The 12,182-nt window shown below is 43.3% G+C and overlaps 1 protein-coding gene across 1 annotated transcript in view; it reads left to right on the forward strand.

Annotated features, from left to right (window-relative positions):
- Positions 1 to 1,564: 1,564 nt before the first annotated feature.
- The window catches only part of LYPD6B (LY6/PLAUR domain containing 6B), a 55,723-nt gene continuing 45,105 nt past the window's right edge, over positions 1,565 to 12,182 (forward strand). Inside the window, exons 1-2 of the mRNA XM_061363738.1 lie at positions 1,565 to 1,688; positions 4,525 to 4,634. The gene's annotated coding sequence lies outside the window, so the exon portion shown is untranslated. The remainder of the gene's footprint in view (positions 1,689 to 4,524; positions 4,635 to 12,182) is intronic.

Consider the following 12,182-nt stretch of genomic DNA (forward strand, 5'->3'; position numbering starts at 1 on the left):
AGAGGAAGGCAAATGCTGTGTGGTGCTATGCTACAGACCTTCCATGAGTCAAAAAGATGCACTCACTAAGATCTCTTAGATAAAGCTTGTGCCTATAGGACAAACTCAATTGTAGAGTGGACTGTTTGCAAGCATAACCCTACAATTTCATTTTCAGAATATAGGATTGCAGGAGTTAATTAACTCTTTGTCAAAACAAAACAAATTATTGTATCCGTTTCAAGATTCAGCTTACACAAGAGTACAGTGGAAAACAATGAATAGGGGTTCTCACCCACAGAAAAAATACTTGGGGCAAATCATAGAATCCTAGAATGGTTCAGGTTGGAAGGGACCTTAAGGACCATCTGGTTTCAACCCCCCGCCACCACACCGGGTTGCTCAAAGCCCGATCCAACCTGGCCTTGAACACTTCCAGGGATGGGGCAGCCACAAAATGCACAAATCTATCACTACTGATGAAAATACTTCTTAGCTAAAACTTAAATACTTCAAATTTATATCGCCAGCAGAGCTGAACTCAATGGTGACTACTTATCCTAAAATGAGGACCTTCAGTAGTTTTGGCTTAACATAGCAGTCATGCTTCAGCTCATGCTTTCTGTGCTTCTGATACCCAACTCAAACTGGTGTCAGGCCAGGGGCAGAGGCATTCATTCCTGTGGGTACCTGAAAGCCTAGGAGGTATCCGCCAAGTCCCAGCAGGTAAGGGAGAGGTTTCAGGAGCTGCTGACTGTCAGGTCTGTTCCCTGGGATAATGCTGGCAGCGCACCTCCCTCCTGCAGGTTGCACGATCATCCAAGCCCCTTGACAAGCTTTGCATTCGCTTGAAAACACCGCTTTGTCGTTGACAATCTCCTCAATGCAGTCGCCCAACATCTGAAGCAGTGTGAAGCTGGCTGACAGCGGGGAACGCGCAGACCGAGTTCCTCAGCTGACTGTACGCCTCGTTTGAAACCTCCTGCCTTAAAGCCGAGCGCCCATCAGCTTCGCTACCTGCTTTGCCATTGGCTTACAGGCGGAGGGGTCGCTGAGGCCCGGCCTTGCCCCGCGCCCGGACCCTCCGTCCCTTCACCCTTCGGGGCCCGGAACCTCTGCCGCGGCACGCGGGGCCGCCGCTCCGCCCTCAGTCGCCGGGCGCGGCCGCTGCCCCTGGGGCAGCCCACCAGCCCTGTGGGCAGCCCAACAGCCCGGCGGGGCTGCGCGGCGCCGCCGGGGGGCGGGCGTGGGGGTGTCCGAGCCACTCGCTCCCCGCCTTGGCCCCACCTCCGCCGGGCAGCCAGCACCGCCCGCCTCCCGCGGAGCCAGGGGCGCTGCTGCCGGTGTCCCACACTGGCTGTCGTGTCACGCCGAGCACGGGTTTCGCCGGCTCTGAGGGTGAGTTCCCCCCGGCCAGGTCAGAGGGAGTCCCTGCGGGGCGAGGAGGGAAAGGGGCCCAGAGCACAGGGGGGTGAGAGGCGGGAAGGGAGGGCGGGCCGGCTCCTTGCTGCGGGTCCTCTCGGCCCGGTGTCTTCCTCCCCGGGTGGGCGCAGAGCCCGGCCGTTATCCGGGAGCAGGAGACTCGGTGTAAGCCTCCTCATTCGGGGCGGCAGATGCAGTGACACTTGCGGGGAAGAGCGAGGCTGTGAGAAGTGGAAGGTGCTCAGCGTCAAGTGCCTCAGATCCAAAATATAGAGTGTGTTTTATAGGTATGTCGTAAAATAGCAGTTATTACAACATTGCTCTTCGTGATTATATAGCTGTAAAAAGAAACAGCTCCCCTTGATTCACAGTATGTCAGCAAAGTTTTCGCTCTTTCAGAAGTGCATTAGGCTTCTTTGTAGAAAATGACAAAATACTAAAATACATATGTTATGGAGCAAATACAAGTAAGTAAATGATATAAGTAAGTAAAAACATATGTGGAAATGCATTGGCAGGTGCTGGTCCCATGCTGGCAGGTTGTAGGAGTGCATCCCTTTGCCTGGCGTTCCTTCTGAGAACAACTGTGGGTTTCTTGTGTGTTTCCTATGAGTGTATGTTCATACGTTGAGGTAGGCTGTGAGGTTCCCGGAACAGTGTTTGGCAGTGTTTGTGTGGTACTGAGGGCTTGGTTCTTGTGAGGCCTATGGGTGCTCTAGTAATACGGTTAATGAAAACAGTCCCAGGGTTGATGAGTGTACATGGTTCATGCAGATAGAACTGGTTTGCAAGACTCAGCTGGTTGATTCCTAAGGGCAATCTAAGGAAAATAGGTTCTTATGATTTCCCGTCTGTCAGAGGGTAATGCGGGTAGAGCCTGGAACCGCAGATGCAAAGATCAGAGCAATTGCAGGGAGCCATGTACTGCACCTCTTTCATAAATACAGTACTGGTAATCCCAGATGCTCAGATAATGAGTCAAGTTTCCCTCCCTCAATAAACATGTTTTTGTTTAAAATAATAAAATATTTAATGCTGAGATTGCTGTTTCTCAGTTTGGTTTTGGATCGTTAAGTCTAAAGTTTTTGGGCTTCCTCTATGAACTTCCCTATTGCAGCACCCCATTCTGCCTCTCCTTGGATGAGTTTTTAAGAAAAGGACAAAAACCTAAAGGTTTACAGTGGCAAAGAGTCAAGTCCTCCCTTGCATTTGAGGACATATACACCAGCTTGGAGAAAGAGATTTCAAATCTGAAAGGGTACATCCTCATTCTGGTGAAGCTGCCTTGCCTTGGCAGTGCCAGTAGGACTCCACCAAGTATGACCAGGCCATGTACCAGCGGTACAGTCCTGCAGGTGAATTCCAGAGGTAATTGTGGATGGATGTTTTATAGCAGGGATGAAAGGAGTTGTCCTGTTCGTTACAGCGGGCACGTCTTGGTGATTCATCAATCTCTGCATAGTAATACTTTTGCTCTTCTAGTCAATCCACAATTAACTTTGCTACCATTGTTGCTGATGAGAGCTTTGCCCTCTGCTCATCGTGCATTACTTGCTTTAAGACAATTAGCATTTCCCAGTGTGATAATTGCAGTGCTCTGTTCACAGCCAGCCACATCCTCTCAGTGACATCCCTTCCAGAGCAGATAATCTTAGGACTTTTTGCCTTAGCCTGGTTTTGTTAGAGCTGTATCTCCAATGCTTGACATTCAGGATTCTGGTTATGTGATGTTAACTGTCAGGAGTCAGTAAATCCTGTAATCAGCTTATATAGGACGGATCCCATGTGTTGATCCTCGAAACACTTCTGATGAGTTCCATCCTCTAGCTGGCACCAGGTGCTGGATGCTTTATCTGGCAGAAAGAAGAGGGTTAGCATAGCCAAGGAGACAGTAGATACGGTTTCTTTGTCAGGGAGGCGTGCAGTTGGCAAGTACTAGGTGCTGCAGGGGAAAGAATTTGTGTTACAAGAATGGGCACCTTTTCCTGCACCCTTGGGAGCTCTGAGGAAGAGACATCTGTACCTTGCTAACTCATATGCTGATTCATGCCACACAGTTTGCCACAATCTCTTCTTGCCTTATTTTCCATTTGACCAAACTTGAAAGATAAAGTTGTCATCATCCAGCTTTATTCAGCACCTGTCAGGCCACACCTCGAGTACTTGTTGAGTTTTGGTCTCCACTGTACAAGAAAGATGTGGACAGGCTGGAGAGGGTCCAGAGAACGGCCACATAGTTGATCCAAGGGCTGGGAAGCTGTGTGCGGAAAGGCTGAGAAAGCTGGGCTTGCTCAGCCTGGAGAAAAAAAGGCTCAGAGGAGACCTTATCAGCATGTTCCAGGATTTAAAGGGTGTCTACAAAGAAGATAGAGACTCCCTTTTCACAAAGAGTCACATGGAAAAGATATGGGGTAATGGGTACAAGTTTCTCCTGTGGAGATTCTGACTGGCCACAACAGGAAAATTTTTCACCATGGGAACAATCAGCCATTAGAATAATCTCCTCAGGGAAGCAATGGACTGTCCAGCACTGGGCACATAAGATTCGGCTGGACATGGTACTAGGCCATCTACAGGTCATGCTTGGCCTAGAAAGGTTGGGCCATAGGTAATGTTTTCTTTTACCCTGTTGATACAAGCTGTGTCAGTTTTGTTGGAGAGCCCCATCTGAAATCAGGAGTTGCAAACTTGGGTTTCAGACGAGATGTCACTTGAACTGTTGGGCGAGCTGTAGTACAGCGTGTCCCACCCCTTCCTGCCAGACACCTCCAGTGCAGGCAGCAGGTACGGCACATGGCAGCAGAAGTGAGGGAAGGAGAACTGAGTATTAAGGGTGCTTAATGCCTCTCCAGGAGAACAGGGTAGTTGAAGGGTGAGGAATTTTCCAAAGCTGTTATTTCTCAGTCCAAATGGGCCCTACACTGCACCCAAAAAAACAAACAAGAGAAACCCAAAACACTTCCCCTCTACCTTTCTATCTTTGTAGAGGGGTGATTTAGAACAAAAGTCCTCAATCTGGAAACAGATTCTGGTGCATGAATTCTGATACAGGTTCTCCTTCTTTTTTTTTTTTCTCCCCAAGTCTAAATTCCTCAATATTTTCTTCTCTTTCTTCATGTCTAGGAGCTGGATATTGTGAACTCAGAGGAAAGGAATGCTTCAGTTATTCACATGTGTGACTCAAAGGACTTCTGGATGAGGTGCATGTCTAACAGTTCAGAAGTGGTGGAAAGGTACATACAGTAGGGCCACACCAATAAACTTCAGAAGGAATTTCAGATTACAGCCTTCCTTAAGGATTGAGTTATATTGTATGATGCATGTGTTGCTGACAGTTATTTTTCCATTAATTGCTGTGAGAATCTTTTAGTCTAAGTAAGAGGCTTCATCCTCTAGCCTTTGCATGTGCTTGCAGCAGACATCTGATTACTGGGCTGGTTATTCTGAGTGCCAAATGCTGAAAGGAGGGTTCAGTATAACTGTTTGCATTTGTTGCTTTTCTTGCTCAGAACCTAGTCCCTGTGAGAAGCCAGAACACAAGGCACAAGCTACAGTCAAGTTTCCATGGTTCTACTCTAGTTATGCCAACAAAACTAGATTGGGGTTTCTTGCCTGAAGCTTGGGGCTTTTTGATGTGCCCAGTTTGAACTACAGGCTTTGGCGAGGTACCAAATGAGGGTAAAATGGCATTCATGTGGTCTAGATTTAGCTTTGATATTTAAACAAATCTGAACTGTTGTGTGAAACCTGTTTGAAATAAAATTATAATATCACTTTACAGATCTGGAAATGGGACGGTAAAGGGTTAGAACATGAGACTTAGTGAAAAGGTCTAGGCTCTAGCTATATTCTGACTTGCTGAATGGTTCTAGACAAGTCCATCTTTTTTCTACCTATTTCTTGTCTTGTTACTGGTAATAATGATGACTTTTCTATTTCCAGGGGTTGCTGTGAAAATTGATCAGTTTGTAAAGAATTTTCAGTGCAAACAGCACTGCAGTGATAGCATTATTAAGGGTGTGGGTTTCACTCCAAGGAATTAAAGTACATTGAGCTTTCCGATGTTCCAGTCTAACCATGTACTGCAGTACATATGGGATGTGGAATTCTCTCCTATTGAAGATGGCAGTAGGTCAGGTGGGGTGGTGGGAATGTCTGGGATGAAGGTGTCTACTTGAAAGTTTCTGTAAAGCCTATAGCATGGCTAGAAAAAGTTATTTTCAGTGTCAGATCATCCAGCTTTAAATTGCCAGAGCATTTAAAAAATCCTGCGAACTCTATTTCCTTTTCTGTTTCTTCTCACAGTCCATAAAATAGTTTAATAACAAATCCCATCTCTCAAGAGTGTGGTGGGAAACAGCTGTCTGCCTATTTGAAATGTTGAGATTAAAAAACCCCACATTGTACTGTTTGTTAATCAGTCACTCAGGTGTGGACTGGGACCTCACTAACAGTCACAAAAGTTATTCTGAGGTTTATACATGTGTCATGCAGACTGCTGGTTGAAACCCATCCTGCCCTCAGTGCTCTTGATGAGAATTGTGGACTTTTAGGTCTAATGGCAAGGCTGCGCTTTGTAAATGTTTCCTACACCCTTGCAATCTAAATGTGCCAGTTTGTCCAAGACCTCCTTAAACTGGCATAGCTTGTTTGAACCTCACTGACTTGCAGATCAATCAGGTTGTCACCTCTGCGGTGACCATCTGAGCTGGGGAAGGAGGAGATTGCTGCTCCTGATGGGAAGGCTGGATGGGGCTTGGGGTGTTTCCAGTGACAGCTCCCAAGCCAGAGGAAGGTCCACTGTATCCTTCAGAATGTATCTGGCTAGCTTCATGGAAAGAAGTCCTCATCCTTCATTTTTTAAAATAGGAGTACATGCTGATAAGCAAAATGAGCAGAGTGGCTTGCAGTAAGTATTAGAAAAGTCATGTGTACAAATAGATTGAACTTCTTACTCAAAATTCTGAAATACAATTGGTGTCACACTCTTAATTTGTTTTGCTCATAAATTAGTGTCTGTGAAAAACATTTTCTTTCCTATGTTAAAGTGGCCTTGCGTCTCTATAAAGAAATGTGTCTACCTTCCCTGTAGCCTAAGAAGGCTACACAAGTATTTCCAAATGATAGAGAAGCTAAGACTGAATCCGTAGGCCTGTCTAGGTTTCTGTAGATTGAAAGTTAATACCACTTATAGGAGCGATACTTGGTTTGTACCTATGTATTTGCCCTAGGTTTAGATGCAGGATATTGTAATTTCTGACTGTCATTTAAATGGAAATGTGACAAACATAAAAAAAACCCTCCATAAAATACTCACTCTCTTTAGCGGTTTCTAGGCCCTTGATATAATAATAATCCCTCCCAAAATTGCTCCATAAAATCTTGTGGCATACTTGTAGATTATCACTTATTTATACCTGAAATACAATGTCATATTCAAGCTCTGGACCTCAGAGTGCATTTCAGAGTTTGAAAGAACAGGTTGCCATACTAGACTGGCTCATAATCTTGGATCTGCAAAGTTGCCTCTAGCAGTGATGAATAACTTATGCTTCAGGGAAGACTTATATCCTCTATTATGCACCTACCAAATTGGGCAATGTCAAAAACAGAAAGATGTGCGTAAGATTATCTTTCTGACCCCTGCAGATCATGCCCTGAAGTGTGGTGATTACCCTTCTGAGAGTCTAAACACGCATAAGTGCAGATGGTAGCAGTTACAGTCATCTAATCCTTTTTTTGAAAAATGCTGCCCCAGCTTTGTCTTGATGTGAATAAACCTGTTGTGGCAAATTGCACTAATTCAGAGCTCAACTTAATACACAGAAATGGAGCTAAAAGCTTATGAAGTAGAGAGAAATACAGGCATACATACCTTATATGGCTAAGTTGTAAGCATCAGGCGTATCCTCTCAGTGCTTAAAACCTTTGTTACAGGTATTGTTAGACTTAAACTTCATTTCAGGCCAAATATGAAGACTTTTGGTGCCTACGTAAGGAAAACATGTTAGATGTGAGCTCGAAGAGCTGATACTCCTTTCAACTGGTAACTAAGAAAATCCATTTTGGGTGTAGTTTCTCATGGCCATGTTTCCTTTAGCTCATGGTTTTGTGGCTGCAGCACATCAGGTGAGTGTTCAGGTCCTGACACTGTTCTCTGGCTGGGGTCATCATTTTTCCTTGAAGTCCACTGTCTCCATCTTTTTTGCCTGAGTCAAGTAATGTAACATTTTCCTTAGACCCTTCATTACAGTTGTTTCGGTAGTTCCCAGCTCTCTGTAGCTGCAGGACTGTAGGATAATCTTCTGGTGTTTCATCCAAGAGTGGTGGGACAGAGAACATTGTCAGTTGCTTGATCTTGGCTATCCAGGGTAATGTGGCTGCAACAAAATTTGAGTCTACTCAAAGGGCAAGTCCTGTGTCCGTACTTTAAGCCTACAGGTCAAACATTTAAAGAAACCCCAAGATTACTGTGGTTCTTCCTTCTTTTGGGGGTGTTCAAGAACAGTCTGGTTTTTGGACACTAGTGCACTGGGATTATAGAGTAAATGGTGAATTTTCAGGTATAGCTGAAGACATGACTCTTTCTTAGTCTCTGTTTAGTACATGTCCGTTTAACATTCCACTTGTAGGCACAGGTTCAAGGTGGTGGTATCTGATATGCCTTACAAGGTTTGTAGAATCAAATTAGAGGATGTTTATATAAACATACTATTTTCAAGCATATAAAAAAGCAACAGCACAGACTACAGAAGTCAGGAAAGCAGTTTGTCCAAACAAGCTAGACGTGAGAGATACTGGCACAGCAGCTGTTCCTCTGGGATATCAGTTATTAAAACACCATGTGGTTGTAAGGGCTGGGGAATCTCCCTGTGCACAGCTAATTCTGGGTGTTAATTTCAGTTTTGGGCTGCATTCTGTTCCTCTTAATTGTTTTCTTTTTAAGAATACTACAACATTGCCTGATATCCATGAGATAAGGGAAAGATTACTGCATTTTCAGGAAAACCTTCCTGTGGTGGTGGTTGTTGGTGGTTTGGCTTTTTGGACAGTCCTTTTTCCCTTCAGAACTTCTACCAAGGAGGCTGAACACTCTCCCCACTTCATGCCCACTATCTCCCACATTAGCCTATCATCTTACTGAAAACTTGCTTCTGTTGTCATTTCTAACAGACGATAACCTGTCCTTAGTCCAGTACTTGCCAATAGTGGTTTGAATAGTGCTTTTCTAATAGCACCTCACTGAGGCTACAGTAATGAGTACCAGTCACTGAGCAGCTGCATTCTGATAATTATCATTTTTTTTAATGTCTGGCTGCTGGATTTTGCCTGTTCTGGGGTGGTTTTGGTTTTTTTTTGTTTGTTTTTTTTCTTTTTAATAAGGAATTTTCTTTGGTCAGATGCCATGAAATCAATGCTCTGTGCCTCAATAATTATGTTTCCGATCAATTTATGTATATTTACCAAAATATTGCTTTAAATATGTGTGAGTTATTACCAAAACACAAATTAAACTAAGTATAATGATATTCATTGAGGTATATGCTATAATTTTACAGGAGTTATTGTTACATAGTAGAACAGGATTTGAAAATTCTCATTTGTTAACAGCAAAGCTGAAAAGGGTAATGAATTGTTAGGCTTAAAAACAGTATCACCATTAAGTTCAGAAGGACTTGCTTGCCTCCTTCCTTATAATATTTCAGAATTGGCTGTTTAGCTTCACTGGTATTAGAGGAAGAAGGTAGAAATACGTCACTGGCTATTATCCTTGGAGGATGGTTCACCAAAGGGAACGAGGAGCTGTGAATTGTGTCAAGACAGTAAAAAAACCCCAAACACTCCTGTTCAGAGGACGTGCTGTTTACATTGTTTCGCTACTTCTTCCCTTTCAGCCTACTCACATCCACTAATGTTACAGTTTCTGCACTTTCTGGGTACTAAACGTTTTGTTTAGTACTACTAAACTACTACTACTACTCAGGTATTTAAACTAAAGGTTTAGTTTAGTTTAGTACCTTTAGTTTAAATACCTGAGTAGTCAGACCAGGCTCTGCTACCGACAGCCCTGTGCCAGCAACATTTGTGGGAGAGAGGGTGTGTATGCATACCTAAAGCTGTTTTGTGGTTCTCACCTGCCTCTGGTCTGTTGATTCAGTACAGTTCTTTTGCAAACTGGTTTGTTGAAATGATCCAAATTTGAAACAATCCTATTCAGGAACAAAACTTCCCACCTTTCCTTTCCCTCCCTGAAATAAATCTCACATTTGGAGAGATCACCAGATGTATGAGATTATGGCTGAAAAGAATTTACACTGGCAGAAATTTATGTCTAGCGTGGACAAACTTAAAATAGGGGGTTTTACCTATTAATGAGGTACAGAAGAGCTGCAGATTTACAGCTAATGTGCACAGACTCAAAAATGTCTCCTCTGTGAAGAAACAAAATTAAGTTAATAATTACAGTATAATTAGACAAGAAGAAAGATTTGTCAAGTGAAGTAGGATTTCTACTTCACTGGTTACAGGAAATGAGATATTTGCTGTGCAGAACAGATTCATACCTTTTCTGCCAGAATTATGTGTAGGACTGAGAGTATCATTTGAACTGTACACTGTAATACAGGTACTGGGTTATACTCAAGAGTGAAAACTTTTTGTTTGAACCAGCCTGCTAATTTAACTAGCATCTGCATGGCTTTTTTTCCCTTTTAGAGACAGAGATTAAGGCTATCACTGTCTACTTCAAGTGCCTCCAGGCACCATGAACTCTGAGCTAAATCAAACTGGAATTCAGGGCATCTGGTCTTCAGGCTCAAAACATTTTTCTCCTCACTTGAAACTGAAAATAACCAGTTTTTTGAAAGGATTGGGTATTAGGACTTTGGGCTAATAAACATTTCCTAAGACTACTATACTATCTTAATCTCTGGATATGTAGTGTATATACTCAAGATGGTGTCATCTCGATGAGGACTTGTCATTGAAGTGTATCTAATGTGAACATAATGAAGTGGAATACTTCTCAGAAACAGAACATCTGTTTATACATAGGTATTTAATTTGTGTTATCCCAGCTATCTTCCTTGTGTCCAAGTTAATGAGTTATGATCATGTTATCATGGAATCAGAATGGTTTGGTTTGGAAAGGACATTAAAGATCACCTTGTTCCAACCCCCCTGCCACTGGCTAGGACACCTTCCACTAGACCAGGTTGCCCCATCCAGCCTGGCCTTGAACACTGCCAGGGATGGGACAGCCACAGCTTCTGTGGGCAACCTGTGCCAGGGCCTCACCCTCACAGGGAATAATTTCTTCCTAATAATTGATATAAATCTCCCCTCTGTCAGTTTAAAGCCATTCCCCTTTGTTGTATCCCTCCATGTCCTTGTAAAAAAACCCTCTCCAGCTTTCTTGTTGGCCCCTTAAAGTACTGGAGCCTGCTCTAAGGTTTCCCTGGAGCCTTCTCTTCTCCAGACTGAACAAGCCCAACTCTCTCAGCCTGTCTCCACAGAAGAGGTGCTTCAGGCCTTGGAGCATCTCCGTGGCATCCTCTGGACTCACTCAACAGGTCCATGTCTTTCTTATGTTGGGACCCCAGAGCTGGACACAGCACTGCTGGGAGTGTCTCACAAGAGCGGAGCAGAGGAGAAAAGTTCCCTCCCTTCACTAAAATGGTCCTTTTAGTTCTGTCATGGTTTGGGCAATAGCATTTCACCATGATGAATTCCTTAGTGATACTTGCCAACTGTAATCATTACAAAAATTAGCAGGGCTACTTTCAGTTGGTTTTAAGGGTTGTTCAGTCTTGAAAAATGTCCTGTGGTTTCTAAACACTGGAAAATGTCATTGGACACATGAATTTATTTATGAACAGTCTTTGTATTTCACTGTCATGCTAGAGGAAGTACAACTAGAGATAGATCCTGGGATTTTGAAGGCTGAGTGAATGCATTGTGTGTAGTCCTGATAGTCACAGAGATGCACATAGGATAATTTTAGGCAGTGCAGAAAGAGAAGTATTTAATTCCTTTACTTTGGGCAGCCTTGCATTATTGCTGGGGATAGCTCAGATTTGAGCATTTATAAATGATTGAGTGAAAATGGTTTTAGGCTTGACTTCAAGGTCTGGTGGTCTTGGGAAGGATGCACTCGGAGTCTGGTTTGGTTGCTTATCAGTGAAATAGTCATATGGTTATTATAAACAATGAAACCGGGCAGATGGTGCCTGTAGTTCAAACTGATGGACAGCCGTGAGATCATGGTGGTTCCTCTGGCTGGTGGCCAGAGCAGAGTACAAAGACTTGTTCAAAGTAAGAATCAGGATATTGCTGGCCTTCTCTGGATGTGTACTCAAGAAAATAAGTAGTGCTGACAGAGTTGTTGTACTGGCGTAGTATTTCCAGATTGGTTTTTTTCTGATTTTATTATGTTAACATTCTATCTGGGTATGTTTAATTGTGCAATTCTGTGTACGCTTGAAGACTTTTGATCTTTTAAAGCATAGATCAGTTAATTCTCTGTCTATTTCTGGGGTTTGGAGGTTTGAACAATATTCCTATCTTCTTTAATATTCTCAAGAATGCGGCATTGCTTCTGTAACAATGAGAAAGTCTAATTTGTCTTACTCTTCTTGCTGAGGATTTAATTTATTCTCTGTGGATATAAACCATATTTTTTCCTCTGGTTATAACCAGAGGTGGAAGGTAAACATTTATTGTTTACTTCTGTATGTGGCTTTGTGTGTTCTGAGTGTAGTTTGACCACCACAGTGAAGTAA

This window comes from Neopsephotus bourkii, unplaced genomic scaffold, assembly GCF_033783945.1.
Source record: "Neopsephotus bourkii isolate Nb327-2 ecotype Australia unplaced genomic scaffold, CSIRO-AGI_Nbou_v1 NB_1181, whole genome shotgun sequence".
Classification (NCBI taxonomy): Eukaryota; Metazoa; Chordata; class Aves; order Psittaciformes; family Psittacidae; genus Neopsephotus; species Neopsephotus bourkii.